This window comes from Nyctibius grandis, chromosome 7, assembly GCF_013368605.1.
Source record: "Nyctibius grandis isolate bNycGra1 chromosome 7, bNycGra1.pri, whole genome shotgun sequence".
In the NCBI taxonomy this organism is placed as follows: Eukaryota; Metazoa; Chordata; class Aves; order Nyctibiiformes; family Nyctibiidae; genus Nyctibius; species Nyctibius grandis.
In genome coordinates this window covers 49431528-49449588 of record NC_090664.1, presented here as the reverse complement: position 1 = coordinate 49449588, position 18061 = coordinate 49431528, and the positions used below count along the sequence as shown (strand labels likewise).

The 18061-nt window shown below is 39.5% G+C and overlaps 1 protein-coding gene across 1 annotated transcript in view; it reads right to left on the bottom strand.

Annotated features, from left to right (window-relative positions):
* The window catches only part of PTPRN2 (protein tyrosine phosphatase receptor type N2), a 698861-nt gene that overhangs the window by 85980 nt on the left and 594820 nt on the right, over positions 1-18061 (bottom strand). The gene's annotated exons all lie outside the window — the stretch shown is intronic.

Genomic DNA, 18061 nt, shown 5'->3' with positions numbered 1-18061 from the left:
GATGTGGGGCAGAGAGGATGAAGAATGACATTAACGAAGAATAAAAGCAGAAATCTGTCATTGTATTGTTTAAGCAGCTTCAGCGAAGAAAGAAAATTCAAGCTATCACACACACTAATGCAAGCCATATTAAAACACTGAAATAGCTCGCACTGGGAATATGTATTTTCATTTGCTCCTGTGCATAGAATTCATGCAAAAATAAAGAATTCTGGTTAGGTAACAGAAAATCCCACTGGTAAAACCAACTCCTTACAGTATAAAATTCTGACTCTAATGGGACAAACATACCCACAGTTACACCGTCATTGTTATAATGCTTTTAGAATCAGTTATGTGTGGTGAAGTCCCAGGCAGCATAATAAAATTATCATTTTTTAACATATGTCTATTGTCCATGAGAGATATTTGGCTGCCTGTGGTGCACAGCAAGACTGGCTAGTCCATAGTATCTGGACATATTGCACACGTGGTGTGGTTACACATTTGTCTCAGATTACTCATTCTGCACAGATGAGTACTAAGAGCACAGTCTCTTGCCTCAGGCTAACAAAATAATACAGTCTGAAGAATTCACACTGTTGAAATGCCATGGCTTCTGTTTTCTTATTCATTGATAATATAGTTGCAGCCCAAGTGCCATCAGTAGGATGATCTGAAAACCTTCATATATCAAATGCAATAAAATCTTCTTTTCAGACAGGAGATAGAAATACAACTTTAAGACCATGGTGGGTTTTTTTAACCTTGCAAACTTTAGGACACTGACAAGGGATCCTAATCCATGCAGCAGCAAGCATTCAAACAAACCCACTGAAACCATTATATTGAGTCTCCTCTTGCCACTACACGGCATGATTAAAGATCCCTCTGAACATTTTCTTTCACCAAAGCTTCTGATTGACTTTCCATTAGAGATGCTTATGTGGAATTTTACTATTTTGTGGTGTGTAATACATTTTATATACATATATATATATATGCATGTACAAATTAAGACAGGCTGAAACAAAATTCATATCATATAGGAACAGGTTATATTTTGCTTTCTATTACAAAAATACAGTCACCAGAAGTTTGGGAAGCACAGGTTACTCCTCGTACATGGTGTCAGTTGTTGGATTAACTGTACAGACTGTCCCAAATGAAACTGCTACCTGACTCCATCACTGCATTTTGTATATTTATTAATTTAGTCCATGCCATGTAAGAACTTTTCAAATTTTTACAAAAAGTAGGGGCTTTTCCATGCCTGACTAGAATGTTTTCTGTCACTTGGTACCTTCATTACTTCCTAGTGACCTTAACAGGAAAAATACTAGGAAAAAAAAAAAAAAACTTCAAAAATACTTTGACATTGAGTCACATATATTAATATTAGATAGGTCAATTAAACTATCAGTTTTAAAACCAAGACTTTTTAATAAAGGAAAAAATGTTATTGCATTTCTTTTTTTTTAAATATAGGGACAAAGAAAAAAAAAATATCTCCTCCTTTTTTCTGAAGGATCACACACATCATAAGAAAAGACAGCAATAGTCCAAAATGGCTCTTACTAACCTCAGAATGACCTTGTGGTAGTGTAATTTCAAAAAACTGCTTTTAGCAGATTTTGGGAAAAGTATAACAGTATGGAAACTTTTTAGACAGAAAAATAAATCTACAGAAAACCAAAAAGCTGTTCAGATGTTTAGATATCAGCTATTCTCAGAGGGAATGCTTCATTGGACTAGGCAAAAGTATAACAAGTAAAGGTATAAAAATATGTAGTCTATCACATAACTGCTAAAAGGATGTGTCTTCTGGCTAACATGCCCTGTCGCGTAGATACAAATTTATTATATTCTAATAGACATCCTGCCACTTGACTCACTCCAACTCTGTGCTAACAATAGCATTTGTACTCAAACAGGATCTTTGTTTTTAAGTTGATCTGTTCCTGCTGCTCATATCCTGCCTCAAGTCATAATCCTCCGCTTTTACAAGTGGTTGCTGTGGAAAGGATTATAGACTTCTGCTAACAAAAAAGAATCAGGATCAAGTGAACTCTAAGAAATTAATATACCATTTTTACAAAAATGATAATGACAAAAGAAGCAGTATTATAGCCAACTGGTTCTAGAGTAGATTAACCTCCAAATGTTAAAAAAAAAATGTTTTGGACATAATGTTACTAAGAAATGTTGTTTTAACACTAAGTTTAACATGTTCATAGTCCTCATGAAGGAAAATAAGGTTGAGAAACACAAAAAATATAAATAGGTGTTAAAAAAAAAGTAATCTGATTTCAAATTTTAACATATTTCTTTCCTGACATATATAGAACCAAAACAATTATTCCCAGAACTGCTGTAGCTGTCAAATACCTTAAACAAAGCAACCACGTCACTGCACACCGCCATAAAAAATGTTTAATGTAAACAGGAAGGTCAAATCATAGTTGCAGCAAAAACAGCACTGAATTTCTTGGTTGGTGTTTTAAATCTCCAAGACAATGGTTTTTCCCCTGCCTGTAAACAGAAGTTTTTTGTTTGAATTTATTTCCAGATTGGTCTAACAGCCCTTGACAGCTCTTCCTTCCCCCACTCCTAGCCAGACTAGGCCAGGCTGAGGAACCTGCCCCATCCCCATGTGCATGGCACCAGCCTCAGGACACCTACAGCTTCTGCTTCTTCAAAGCCACCTCTCTGTCAGCCCAAACATTTCAATTCCCGTTTGGGTTTTTAGTGTAGCGCTGCAGGGATAACACAGTTACCACCACCACCACTTACAAAAGCTTTGATACATGGGGCGTTTTGGGGAGCCAAATGGGCTCCTCCAGGACACAAGGACTAGGGAGGTCCACCTCAGAGCAGGGAAATGTCTAAACATGGGATTTAGGTTTGCTTCATCCTTGAGATGGGCAGCTCTGTCCAATTCCTATGAAAGGCATTGGGAATAGCGGCTTCTCAACGTGTGGGGTGTTTCACACCAGGTGCTCTCAGGGAACCACCATCCCTGGGCACCTACAGAGGTGGCATCACTTCACAAGCAGACAAGGCCCTGGATGGTTACAACCCTCATTAATTACATAATCACAGACTGGTTGGGGTTGGAAGGGACCTCTGGAGATCATCTAGTCCAACCCCCTGCCAAAGCAACTTCACCCAGAGCATGTTGCACAGGGTCACACCCAGGCGGGTTTTGAATATCTCCAGAGAAGGAGACTCCACAGCCTCCCTGGGCAGCCTGTTCCAGTGCCCTGTCACACTCAAAGGAAATAAATTTTTCCTCATATTTAGATGGAAATGGTATCTGTCACCTGTACACTTCTCTGCCCACTTGGGTATGCTCTTCCCTGCTCTCCAAAATATTTACTTTCCCAAGCATTTAGCAAATCAGCCATCTACCAAACCACAACTAGAATTTAAACTTGTCTAAAATGTCAAAGCTGCAAACTGTGAGAATGACACGAGCTATATTTCTGTAGTGTCCCCACACGTACACCATTAAAAATATTTTCTAAGAATGAATTCAATTTACTGCTGCACTTCTATATTTAGCTGAGTGGCTGAGGCTATCTCTGCTATACTGCGACTCAGTAATGTCTAGCCGTTGTTTGTGTATAGTTCGAGTGCCATTCTTCATTTAAAAACATCATTTACACCTAAAAAAGCAATCATAATGCATACAGTGAAATATGAAGAAATGATCCTCCTGACCCTTCAGGCTATGATCTAATGGATGGGTTGGACGTAAACATTTATTTAAAAGGTAATTTGAAGTTTATGACATTATTTCCCATCACATAGGAATTGCTATCATACTGAGGCACTTGCTCTGTTTTTTATTTCCCAGCATTTATTATCAAACTTATGTGGCAGTCACATGCAGTATATAATGGAAAAGTAATATCGCTGTGTGACAAAAAGTGCCATAACCAAGATAAATATTCTGTAAATAATGTCCAGTTAAATGAGTTCAAAGTACAGCACAATGATCATCTGTAGAGAGCTTTTTATTTGAGACATAATTGATAACCTTAAACAAACCATAAACAGTGTTCTCAGAAAAACCCTGGATCTCTTCCAATGAGGTTTTAAAGTGTTCCTAATACTTGCTTGTCTTCACAGAGACAGGGAGAAGCACGAAGCAACAATTATTTCCTCAGGCACAACAAATGGATTTTCAAATTCATACAGTCCACTTGTGAATGAACCACATTGCGGCATAAATGTAGTTTATTCACATTTAAAGAAGGGCATTAAGAGACTCGTTGTGTCTAATGGACAACCACCCACAGGGATGGGGAGCCAGCCTTACCACTATGTTTTGTTGGATGGGTCTCTGAACTTGAAAAGATGAGTAAAAAACTCTCGTCTCAATCAAGGAGGCATCAAGTCTGTTCAGAAATGAACCCCACAGACACATGTCCAGGTCTGGTTTAGAGATGCAACCTGCTTACCACCAGAAGTGTTAGGCCACCTCTTCTGGACGTCCCTAGCCAGTGACAGCAGCGGCATTTGCTGCCACTTGGCTTCGTGATGCACAGGAGCCATCAGCGTCACAGAAGGGCAAGACAGCAAACGATAATTTGGAGAATTTTTTATCTTCCATCAAATTCAACTAATACTGTAGGTATCTGGAAAATCCATTAAGACCATATATTTTATGAAAATGTTTGGGTTTTGAGAGAAACCTATGTATACACCCTGGTAAGGACTAGGAGCATAGGCAAGCATGGAACTAAAACCAGCTGGAACCGAGGCTTGAATGGCCAATATTGAATCTTTTCCCTTGTTTTATTTGCAAAAAATGGAATTTGAAAACCTCAGGGTGGCACGTTACAGGCAGGAGACCTGACCTGGGCATCCTGGTTAAGTGATGGCCAACGCGCACCTCGGCTTTCCACTCATTACTTCTAAAGATGAGCCACTCCACCTCAAAGCTGCCTCCAGTGAGGATGTTGCTGTTTATTAAAATACACTTACTTAATGCGAATGCACTATGCTATATGTTCAGGTAGTCTGAGTCCAGCCACCAACCGCGGCACGTGAATCATTCTCACCCAGCTGGCGTATTGTAAATGAAATTGTTCAGTCCAAAGTAAATGAAAATAGATTCATATCTAAAATACTGTTCTTCTTCCCCAGTCAAATTCATCTTAAATCTGCTTAATAGGAGCCTGGAATCTGAGGGAAACGTCAACTTTACAGTTTATTTAGAAAAAAGAAATATAATTTCGTTACTATATATTAATGAAAATAATCTATTTTTGTAACTGATGCCTAAATTTACATAATTCCAAAAATAAAGTCCAGGAAATAGGCGTGATATTTCCACGCTTTTAAAAATCTTTTGCTTAACAAATTTAAATGGAAATCACCTGAGCTAGTCCAGAAATAAGTGTGGCACAACTATTTTCAGAATTAACAAAACAGAAGAGAGAATAAACCCTTCCATAGTATAATCATTACGAAAATGCAGAGACATTAGACAAAGAAATCACTGTTTATTAAAAGTGATAGCTGAGTGTACACCAAGCCCTTTCAACCTGACCTGCCTAATATTCTATCAGAAACAAAACTCCTTAAGCAGGCATGATCACAATAACACTGTATTCATTTTACACGCAAACCAAAATTGTTTTGTAGAAATTTTAAATTAAAAATGCTGACTACTAATTCTAAAGGTTCAAGGCTATACTTTATAACAAAATACATAATGAAAAGTAAGAATATATGCTAGGTATGGAAGAATAAGACCTTTAAAAATGTTTTTCTTCTCAGCTTTAATATATTTAATCAAATAGTAGCCTCACTTTCCTTTAAATTAAGGAGGTATTATTCACAGGATGAGCTGAGGTCTGCACATACAGCATGGATTTAACCGTTCTGCTATGGATGCAGTCATAACACAGATTTAAAAAATGAAAAAATAAGGTAGGCTCATTTTTTTTAAACAAATGAATCTAGGACTACAAACATCATTATTCTCTAACTAAATTTGCTTAGTGTTACTACAGGGTGAAGCTAAAGTCATTTGGCTGCCTTTGTTTTGCTTTTGCGTACTTAATATGCTTGCAGGTGTTATAAATTTAACTTTAACTTATTTACTGTGTTTGTAGCTTTGGGGATAATTGCAGCTTTATTACCATTTATTTTTTGAGTTATTGAAACATACTTTCAAGCTTTAGTTTCATTTGAACATACTTTTTGTCCAGGAGTAAAAGAGCTGTTTACATATATAGGATACTTGTAAATATATTTTCTATCCTTGCCAGAAAACGCAACTACTGAGATCAGTGTGTCTTCAGAGAAGGAACAAAGGGAGACATTGGAAAAATGTTTGAGAGTAGTATTTTGAAAGACTTCATCTCTGCCTCAGCATCAAATGTTATCATTACGTATCCATATTCTGTACAATTCATATTTACCTAGACTTGTATGTGATGGATCTGGAGTGGGTCGAAGAAAGCCAAATGTATTTATTTGATTGTCAATACAGCCTTAGTCTGTCCAGTTCAGTTTACTATCTGCCCTCTCATACTGCACCACCCTCTGTACATCTGGATATAACTCCGAGTCTCGGTGTAGGGGTTTTGCTTTGTTTGGTTTTCAAATGACCTAAAAGGCAGGGCTGCTGCTTCTCTTTCAGAGCTGTGCAGTCAAACACAGGCTTGAGACTCATTTTCCAAACAAAACCCCAATTTTGATTATGGCCTGTGAAATTAAAAATTTCGATTATTTCAGTATTGCGAGTGTTTCCTGGTGGTGACTCATGTAATTACTATTCCCCTTTCTTCATGTACACAAAGAAAGTAGAGGCCATGCGGGAGGGGAAAGGCAAAGGAAACAAGGCTATCTTACATGGAAAATTACTCTTCCTTTATTTGTATTTATTTGTTTTATTGCCTCTCCTTAAATTCAAGCATTTGCACAGTCTTATCCTACCAAATCAAACAAACAGAAAGCCATCATGGTCTTGTACACATCTCCAGAAGTCCAGTAGACATGAGAATTTCTGGCTTGCACAGAACCAAAGACACTGACTATGCAATACAGCTTAAGGAAATATTTTTACTTTAATTCTTTCAGTAACGTCTCATCAGTGACACAGGCATATAAACAGCCCAGAAGCTCGTGAAGGAGGGAGAGGTCTTTTACATGGCTCGTGTCGCCAAGGAAGGCACAACACTATAGGTCTAATGATATTTCCCTGAAATAACGGTAGTGTGTTTTCCCTGCTCTCTATTCCGGCAAATCAGAGGCATCTTTGGGGATAATACTGCTTTCCAGAGGATCAGTGAAATTTGAAGACCGTGTTTAGGTTACTCTGCTGAGGATTTGTTTCCTATACAAAAATACGAGACCACTCTAAACAGGACTGTGTGAGTGAGTACGACAGTTTATATCCTTGATTTCTAAGAGAGTGAAGAGTTTTATGAAACAAACTCAACATGACTGCAGTACACTGGACTTCACAGATAGAAGATATAGGAAAACATTCATGTTTCTTTAAACTGCTTTGAACTGGCATTTTCCCTGCATAATGACATCATGGTGCTTTCTCTCAGGATTTAAAGAAACTATTAGGACATTTCCAAGGAAACCAGGGACTACCTCTAATAGGAAAGATCTGCAAACCATAGACCTGAAGTCACCTGAGATCTACCAGCATAAAAGTACCCAGGTTTTTCTTAGGGTGTATGAGCACTGCTGGTCCTGCAATTCAGACAGCTGTGGTTGCATATAGCATTTGACAAGTATATGGTAAATATGAAGCTGGGAGATGAAAGATTTCTTAAAGAGTAACTAGGACAGAGAAAAATCATCTGTAAAACAAATTTCACCTTTTCATATTTTGTTCATCTTAACTAACTCAAATACATGCTCATGAGGGCACAGCTGCTTCTTAATATGAATTTGCACAGTAAATTCATCGCTAGCACAGCGAGAGCCGTACAGCACAGTATGGGTTACAAATAAACCATAGTAACGATTGAATTAACCTGAAAGGCCATGCAGAACCTTGTGGAAATTCATCACGTATTTTGACTTTGTCTAACCCACCGAAAGCTCGACCAACTTCCAGCAGATGCAAGTGCTCTAAAAGATAACTGCCACAAATGTTTCCTTTTCCACTCCCAGCGTTTATAGTCGCCTGGGGCCCAAAGCAGGCAAAAAATGCGGTCCCAAGGCAGCTGTAGTTTCTCAGGAAAGCTATACATTAAGGCTGTGTAGTCCACTATTTTATTGCCCTGCAGGACTGAAAATGGGAGATCATTTCTGCTAGAAACAAGAATTCCCAGTTTGCCAGCAGGACTCAGCATGCACTTCTACCTTGGAAAGAAACAAACATATAGCCACAAGTTTATGTCTAAAAATGTTATTTTACCCCATTGCAAAGATTATTATTGCTTCTCCTTCAGTCTGTGTAACTGCATTCATGGTAACAGGGGTACTAAAATCAGGCAGAGAAATACAAAAAGAAGTCCTAAAAACTTCTAAAAAAACCCCAAATACTTTTTTTTTTTTCATAGAAGGTGGCTATACATATAAGAGGTAATGCTGGGATAAGGAAGTATTTATCAAGGATGGCTATCAGCGACAAATTTTTTTTCATAAACATCATCTATCATGATAGTTGAAATTGCCAGTCATTACCCTCTCCTGATTTGAAACTAAAATCATTGCTCTTCACCCATTCCCCACTGAAAATAAAAATGAAATCACTCTTTTAACTCTGCTATGAAGAACAAATGCAAATTTTGTGAATGAGGAAACACTGTAAAAAAACGGCATCTATAAAGCACAAAGCTGCTTGTAAGTCAGAATAGGTTATTACGAGCAAAAAACTTGGTAATGCAGAGAAACTCTCCTAAACTATGGAAAAAATAGTATGTACGAGTCCCATCATGTCTCTGAGAAGACACAAACACACACACACATGAAAGTCTTCAAGGATTAAAAAAGTTGATCAATATTTCTACACATTCACTTTATTAGTGTTACAGGAGATCCTGGAAAAACTGAGAGGGATTTTATACTCAGATCTTAGTACTGATCTGAGTCAGAGATACAGGGAGACTTCACATTTTGGAGAAAACAGCAAAAACAGCGAAAACACACATTTCTCTTTGCTTTCCCCTGCCTCTCCATACAGCCGCGCTCTCGACCGGATCACAGTCGTTCTCCGGCAGACCTCCCCGCCATCCCTGACCTGCCCCACGGCACTGCTTACAATAAATACCCTGCAGCAGCGGCAAGGAGTTAAAGTGTGTGTTTGCTTTCAAAGAAAAGAACTTCCTTGGCCATTCCTGAAGCCCCTGGGTTTCCCTTTACAACTCCCGCAAGCACAGGGGTTGTTACGCCACCTTGGACCTCTCCACCAGCCACCAGTCTGTCTGCAAGAAGGACCACAGGAACAGTTCAGGAGAAAACATACAAGGTAGGCACATTCCTAAAATGGTCACGCCTTAACTCTGGATTATTTTAAGACCTGGCGCATGAAGTTACAGACATCTTCTAAAACATCATCAGCTATTTTATTACCTGGAATATTTTTTCTCACATGCTGCTTTGATTTTTGAGATTCCTGCTAACAACTTGTGCATCAACAACCTTCTGCAGAAATAACGTGTCATGTTGCAGTTGTGTTACGCAGATAGCTTTTCCTCTATTAGTCTTTAGTATTTAACATAACTGAAGGTCTTTGCCTGGTGCTAGGCAGAAGAGAGAGTGTTTCACTCTTCTTTCAGTTCCTCGTTTTATACACTTTTTTTCCTTTTCTACACTGCCACCTGTTACTGTTCTAGAAGAAATAATTTGTCTTTTCAATCTCTCTTCATATGATTTTTCCATGCCCTTAATCATTCTTGTCACCTTTTCCTCACTCCCTCCACTTCTGCAGCGTTTCTTTGGAGATGGAGTGACCAGCACTCACAGAAGCCTCAAGCATTGATTTATACTTAATTAACTTCTAAGAACCTCAAACAAGCAAACAAAATTATTAGTCAGCAATGCCTGGAGAGCCACTGGGTTGACCCAGACCTTCAAAAACAAGTTGAAATTTGGAACAGCTTGCTAGGCAACCTTCTGTATGTTTTACCTTCACACCCAAGGGCTTTCTAGCGAGGTTAATTAGGAATTGCAGCTCTTTATTTCACTCTTGTGGGTGACAGTATATGGAATTTACATGGTCACATTCCCATTTTACTGTACATATTATTTCCCCAGAGTACAGAGGGAGATGCTGTATGACATAATTTCACTACGTAACATGAATTTACATATGTAGATTGTTCTTGCTCCCAAAACTACACTCAGCTCCATCACATTTCTCCTCCAACCTTAGGTGGATAGCCAGCCACTGGCACCTTTCACTGTGATCCACTGCAGCAAAACCTCTTCCAGCAAATCACACCTTTTCACTCCACACGAGGCATTTTTCTTTCACAGGAAGTCAGGACAAACTCCACTTGAGAAGTTGGAAAAAGGTAAAATCCAAGTTTCTTTTTCCCATGCTGCCAGAAAAGCAGCAGTAGACTGAATTTTTCCTTTTCATCTTTCCCTCGTTCTTCTATTAATAGTTAGTGGGAAAGATCAATATTTCTCTGACGTGAATATTCCTTCTGATACAGTTTTGAAGATTAGGGGGATGTTCAGACCAGCAGTACTAGAAAATGGGTAGGGTTGGTAGTTATGGCTCTACTACAACCCACTTCAAATTATACACCTCTGCTGTTGTCAGACAGCATGACCATCAAAAAGCCTTCCACCTGCATGAAATGCATGTATCTCCAAGTTACATGACATTTGATGAGGGGAAAGGGGGTGCCTTTAATCAGCCACAGTAAGTGTGTAAACTCAATACCAAAAATGAGTTTTATCATGATAATGATGAGCTGTTCCAAAGCGTTCTCACTTTGGAGAGCAAGATCAGCCACTTCTGAGATGCTGCCAGAACACAGTTCTGCAAAGCAGCAGCAGTCCTATGTAGAAGGAAAAAGCAGGAATCATCAAGAAGCCTGCAACTATGTTAGCTAGACAGGAAAACAGAAAAATAAAAACTGCACCAACAATGAATAGGATTTTATCAGTCTGAAATATAAAAAATTTAACATAATATTTCCCCGGTCAAAATCTCTGCTTGTTTAGAATGCAGTCATCCCCAGCAAACATCAATAAAACATCACTCATTTGTCTTTGGCAAAAAGTCAAGAAACTGGCCAGCAAAGCTCAGAGGAAACCTCATGCATTTTCTCCTTTGGATAAGCCGCCTACACTAAATTTGATTTTCTCCAATTCAAAAGCTGTTCTCTCCCGCCCCCCCTCCTCAAATTAATTTTAGTTCTTTGAAGGATTTAACTTCTAGAAGTGTTCTTTTACAGTCCTCTCCTTAAGTGTTGGTTTAGTTGTTTTGTAAGAATACAAGTGATGAAAACTGGATCTGCATGCTGACAGCCAAGAACCTGACCTGGAAGACGAAGGGCTACAGGAACGCCCCAGCTGATGTACACTGCAGTGACATACACTGCTGCTACGAGAGCCTGTAACAGCAAAAGCCACCACACAAAGACATCAGCTGAGTTGTCTCAGTCCTTTACTGTACCTTTCTGGTGTGCATTAAATGACTCAAATTTTCTTTTACAGTTCTTTGAACTGCTGGAAAGCATTTAGATCTCTGTTATGCATGTGAATATATGAAAAGGAAAACATCTTGGATAGGAGGTCCTCATCCCTGGAGCTGCATCTTTGTCACTGTTGAGAGGAATTAAATGAGGCCTCTTGTCCAGTCAACATGAATCACATCCTTGACTTCCAACTCTTTGTAGCTCTGCATACAGGCCATCCATGGATCCTCCTGCCCTCACGTGTCATGCACACTCCTGAGGCTGCTCAGGACATGACCTCTAACTTCTGCCTTTGGGAAGATTGGAGCAGTTGAGCAGCATGACCCCAGGAGAGCTCCAGTCTGCTCTACCCAAAGTTCTCTTCTAGTTTATACCACAATAAAACGAGCAAAAACATCACCGTCCTCCCAGAATATTCAACTTTGCAACATCCCTGCAAGAGCTGCACTACAGGGCTACAGGCAGAAGAAAGTTGAGGATTCAAAACCTACTTTTGCTCATCTGTCCCTCAAAACAGCCAAGTCCATATGGGTTTACCAGGGTAAAACCTTAGGTGGCATCGGTCAGCCTCAAATCCTTCACTAAGGCTAAGCACAAACACACAGTGCAGGAAGGACAGGAGAACCCTGAAGCTGAGACCTCATTGGCTTTGGGGCAGGACATAGACCTGCTCTGACGGCACACTGCTGAGCACAGCACATCTTCCCCGCCCACATGGAAAGGAGAAAGGAAGCGACCCTGCATCCCCCAACTCCCCTTTCACTGCCCACCGTGCGAGACCGGTGCGTAGGATGAACAGATGTACCCAGAAGAAAGCAGTAAGAAGAATGTTTTTATATACCTTACAGACTTCAGAGAATAAACTGCAACCTGCTCCTGCTCACAGGCAACATGGTCCTACAAGAACCAACAAACATCATCTACAACAGTTCTTTATGTACCCAAAAATATCTTCTACTCTCTTCCAGGGAATGTGACCCTGGTACACGATTCGTTCTGCAAATTAGAAAAAAAAAACCAAACAAAACCTTCCCAGTTAAAAACTTTTAAAAATATATTTTTTTCTTCTAGTGCAGCACTCTGAGGGAATATGAAAGGCTCAGCAAGCCAGATCGCAGTGTTAGCTGCTGAGCGTTCAGAGAATACACAATCGAAGAACGTGTCAAATCTGAAACACGATAACAGAGCTGCTCCAAAAGAAAAAGAAAAATCCTAAACCAGAAAAAAAGGGCAGAAGTGTGTAGGAAAGACAGGCCTGATTATCCTCTACATTACATCAGAAAAAAAAAATGCCACTGAAGACAGTATAGTTATTCCAGAAAGAAATCGGGACGCTTGAGATGATGTACTGCCTTGGACTGCAGATCAAATACTCTCCAGCCCATTAGGCAAGGCTGTGGTTATCTTTGGCTTCTTTATAACGTACAGGCACTGGGACATAATCAATTTAACAGAGGGAGACAATCCATTGTACTTATCCAGAGCCAGCCCACGCTCCGCTGGCAAACAGCCCACGGTGCAGCAGGGACGGGGGGAAGGAGCTCAGAAGCAGGAGAGGGATGCTCGGGAGCGGTAGTCCTTGGTAGTCCAGGACGGCGAGTCAGGGCAGGTAGAGCAACAGTAATTCTCTCCCTCTAAGACAGGGTGGCTACAGCCAAATTATTAGCAAAACTGCCCGGTGAATGAATACATGTCTTTTTCTTGGCCTGTGCTAACTGCGCTGAGAAATTGTTTGGGAGAAAGTTGGGTGGCTTGGCCTGAGATGGTGCCAGGGCCATCTGAACAATTTACCAGTTTAATTTACTAGGCGAGATGCAGCCTGCAAGTCCAGAGCATCTCCAGCACATTTCTAAGAAATGCCTGTTTGGGTAAGGACTCTGGATTTCCCAGTAATTAAAAATGAGTCACTAACTTAATTTCCCCTCCTACTGTTTTTTTCTTAGCATTTCTTACATCCGAAATACACAGAAATTGTACTGCAAGATGCTTGGAGCAAGCCTGTCCTTGTTCCACAAAACACCAAGCTCAAACATCATCCTCTTTAGACAGGGAAAAAAAAAAATCAGGTAAGGGGAGATGGTCAACATTGCCTCCTCTCTGTCACTTTGCACTAGTCCTAAGCAGATAAACAGCCAACTACTTGGAAAAGATTGTGTATATTACTCCAATCTAAATCCACATGGCACCTTCTCATCCAAGCACCCCAGGAGTTGCATGTATACTCATTCTCCTTCCATACCCGCAAAAACCGTCTCTCTCCACCTGCCTGCCCTAATGTAAAGAGTGTTTTACTCAACAAGTGTTGCTGCATGGCCACTGCTGCAGCAGCCCAGCACTTGGGCTGTGAAGGTAAAACCCTCCTCCGGTCAGGGCAAGCCCATTTCTCCAACACTGAGTAATTTACAGAAGTTATTTTCTTAAATAAGGAAAGGTTGGAGGAGAGCTATTCGTAACAAGCCCAATAAACCTCTCTCACGCAGCCAGCGTGGTTCCCCCAGGGCTGCCCCAATGCTGGGGCAGTGCACGCTGGAGCACCAGGCAAAGGAGGCAATGGGAGAGCACTGCTCCTCGCAGACCGACAAGACAAGCTTGAATACAGATTTCCTAAAGTGCCCTCTGAAATTTGTACCATTGAGCTTTAGCACTTAAAATGGGCATTTCTCATTAAGCACTATTTTGGAGTTGATTTTAAATGCTAAGGGTATGATTGATAACACACCCCTATTTATTTATTTATACCCTAAGTTATCAACAGGCATGTTTGATAAATTTCTGCTGATTTATAAATTCATACAGTATTTTGAAATGCTATTTTGAACATTACTACCATTTAACTCAATTTTATGGCTACCACAGAAAGCAAGGTTAGGGAATTACATAGTCCACTGCACCACAGGAATCATGGATTGTTCTGAACACCAATCAGATAAAAACAGATTAAAAGTTAAATCCATATTGGTATACCTTCTGTTTTGCCTCATTCTGCCTTGGCCATCCACTGTCTGACTTCAATGAAGTGTTTAACGTAAGGTAAGCTGTCTTCTAATCACCTTCAAACACTCCCCATGTCTTTCTTCTCTCCCATGATTGCTATGCTTGACTAGTGCGTAGAATATATACTTTGTACATTGTGAAAACTGTCTCATCTTAAAGTACAGTGGTTTACATAACAACATTACATACAATGTATTTGCAGGTTCCTGAGAATTTATTTTAAGACAAAATTCTAATTAAAGATAGAGAAAATAGTTACATAATATACAATAAGCAGACTTAAACAGACAAGAACCACTCCTCTAACACACACCTCCCCCTGTATATTTTATTACAAGCAATTACAGCTTGTCCTGTTGCTTTACATAGTCACGTGAGATGACCTTTTCTTTTCTCTTTTAATAAGGACACGGGAAAATAAAAGATTAAAAATGTGTTATGTCCTTTGTTTTCCCAGAAGAAAACAAAAGCAAGCTCTTCCTAGAATTCAGCCTTAAGGCAAAGTTTTCATCTATCTAAAATCCTTACTAAATGTATTCCTTACTGAAATGTTCCCTAAATACTCATGGACTGAATACACTTCGTCCTTAGTGATATTTATGTTGTGTAGTGAGGGTCGTTGAAAAGGAAACAGGTCTATGTAGCTATGAGGTAATACTTCATGGCACTGATTATCCTCAGATTGCCAGTTTACTTTGGTCCCAATCCTGATGGTAATTTGAATATTACTGAGAACTTGATAAACAGGAACAGCAAAATTTTCCTTTTTTTTTTTTTTCATTTCACTTAGTTCGCAAAGTTCCATTTTCTAAGGATATACAGTATTACTATAACGTTAAGGTCTAACACTATAACAACATGCTTGCTTATGAAAGTCAGTCTAGAGTTTAAAATATGAAGCCATATTAGAGGTAATGAATTATCTGCACTTAAACACAAAACAGGCATGATGGTTAATAGAGAGTATGTTTCTGGTGGATTCTTTCAGCTGAAGCCTTTTAAAATATTTTCAGCAAAATATTTACTGTAATTGTTGTAAATACTGTGTTCTTAACATAACTAATCAAAAATATCAGCAGGATCAAATCTTTAAAAGCACAGAGAAGTTCTTACTGACTCTGAATCCAGAAGGATCATGTAATTAATAAGACTGTATTTGACAAAGGAATACACAATTTATATATAATATAATACATGTAATAATGTAGAATTTAACATATAATTTACAATTATATGCCTGCCAAACCATGTTATTTGAACAAGTTTTTAAAGCTGATGATGTAATACAGCTGCACTGACAGTGCACGGCTCATGTAACATTGAATACTTCAGGCATTTAAGAAGGAACTTCATTGTAAACTGTTCAGTCTCTGCCCCCTCGCTTTTTAAAGCAAGTTCTTTTGGCTGAGATGAAGCAAAATTAAAAAGAACATTATTGACATCAAATATTAAAAGGCAGTCTTTCTGAAGTCAGCTTCAGTGCATTTTAACTTTTGCCTTTAAATTCCATTATGGCCAACGTTTTGCAGAGCATTTTCAGTGATGCAGAAGATTATGCTCATAGTAAAGTTCTGCAGTGCAAAGTATAAAATATGCTGATGATTTAACATCTCTCACAACCCAGTGTTCCCCACACGGGGATCAAAAGCCAGGGTTCAGCTGGACTCACAAATACATCACCCTGAATTAAACAGAGCATCCCTAAATAGCAGCAGTCACTAACATAGACTCATTACATTAATAAATTGCTCGCTAATGGGAGCGGTGACAAGTAAGACGTGCACTTAGTGGCCCTGTTCGCAGCCCGCCCCCGGTTTCTGAATGCCCGTTTTTTCTCTGGGTTATGTTCTAAAGGCTTCAAAGTGCATGAAGAAAATCTGCTCAGTGTTGTGAAATAAATCAAAGAGTGTCTGCTGAAAATTCCTAAAACGCTTCGGCCCTAATCTCCCGGACCAGAGAGGGGGCTTGCAGAATGCTAAACTTGCTTTTCAAAGAAGATCAAAGCAACACGAGCAACAATTAAAAACATGGGTGAAGGTGTGCGCAAGCGCAGGGGCACCGCAGAGGCAGCAAGAACCTCTTTTTAGTCATCCCTGAATCCTAACGCTGACTTATCTAATCATTACACGTGTGATTTGAAAGGACAGGAGACATGTTTAAAAGGTACGGAAAAATTCTCTGCCTTTATGTATAAAATGTGCTTCATGCACATGCAACATTTTCCGAGATACACTTCTTCCATGAATTTTGAAAAGCTCCTTAGCCACTTAAACCAGCCTATAATTTTGCTGTTTATTGATTCAAAGATAAATGAAGTTGCAGTTGTGTCTCTACCCTTCCTAGTGTTAGTCTTTAAATAGGGTTTAATTTCCCAGACCCTACTTTTACACTTCGAAGGCCAGCTGCTCGCCTTACCAAACGTCTGAAGAACCAGACTCACACCGCAGCCTCTTCAAGGGGTATCGGGCCGTTTGGCAGCTTATCAAAGGCACCACAGAGATTTTATTTGCCTGCTTCAACTTTTAAACAATACTGGTTGTTCTGCCTAACACTGGTCATTCTACCTGCTCTTACACAAGAAATACCTGTGCTATAGGTAAGTTTGCTCACACAAGAACTGCTCATGCTAGTAGATAAGTGTGCTCACACAAGAACTGCTCGTACTAGTAGATAAGTGTGCTCACACAAGAACTGCTCATGATAGTAAATAAGTGTGCTCACACAAGAACTGCTCATGCTAGTAAATAAGTGTGCTCACACGAGAACTGCTCATGCTAGCAGGTGAGTGCTGGAGGAAGAGTGACGTTGCATGACAGGCACTATGCCTCCGGCGCAGGGGAGACTTAGCAGCCAACCTGCTATTTCCCTGACAATAGTTTGTCTGTTTTCCCCTTCTCAAGCTGGTATTCCACTGTGCAAACTAGAAAGAAAAAAAAAAAAAAAGGCAGCAGCTGTGGGAAAAAACTCTTGTAAGTTCACAGGGTGTATAAGGAAGGAGTAAACCCCAAATGAACTCTCCTGGCTGAACTGGGTTAGGATGAAAAAAGGTTCTACTAAATCTTGAAAATTTAGGTCAGCCTTGTTTATGTGAGATATAAACCACTGACATTTTGAGAAGCATGTGAATTGAAGTGGTATTTCAGTGTCCTCTCTGTATCACATTGGGCCACCAGGCCTTTCTCTACTGACCAATTTTTCCCCCTTCAAATTAAAAAAAAAAAATCTGAAAACTGTCACTTAAGCTGTAAGCAGCAACATATTGGAGTATTGTGCTTTAAAGTCTAGTGGCAGCAGCTGCTGAAATATTTCGTATTTTTAAAATACACTGAGTTAACTGAGTAGATACTTGGGAAACATTTAACAGAAGAGAACAAAGTAGGTACAATTTTCAAAGCTATCTGCTGTTTTCTTCCCCCGTATTAATACCGGTTACATTATTTCCCTATGAGTAT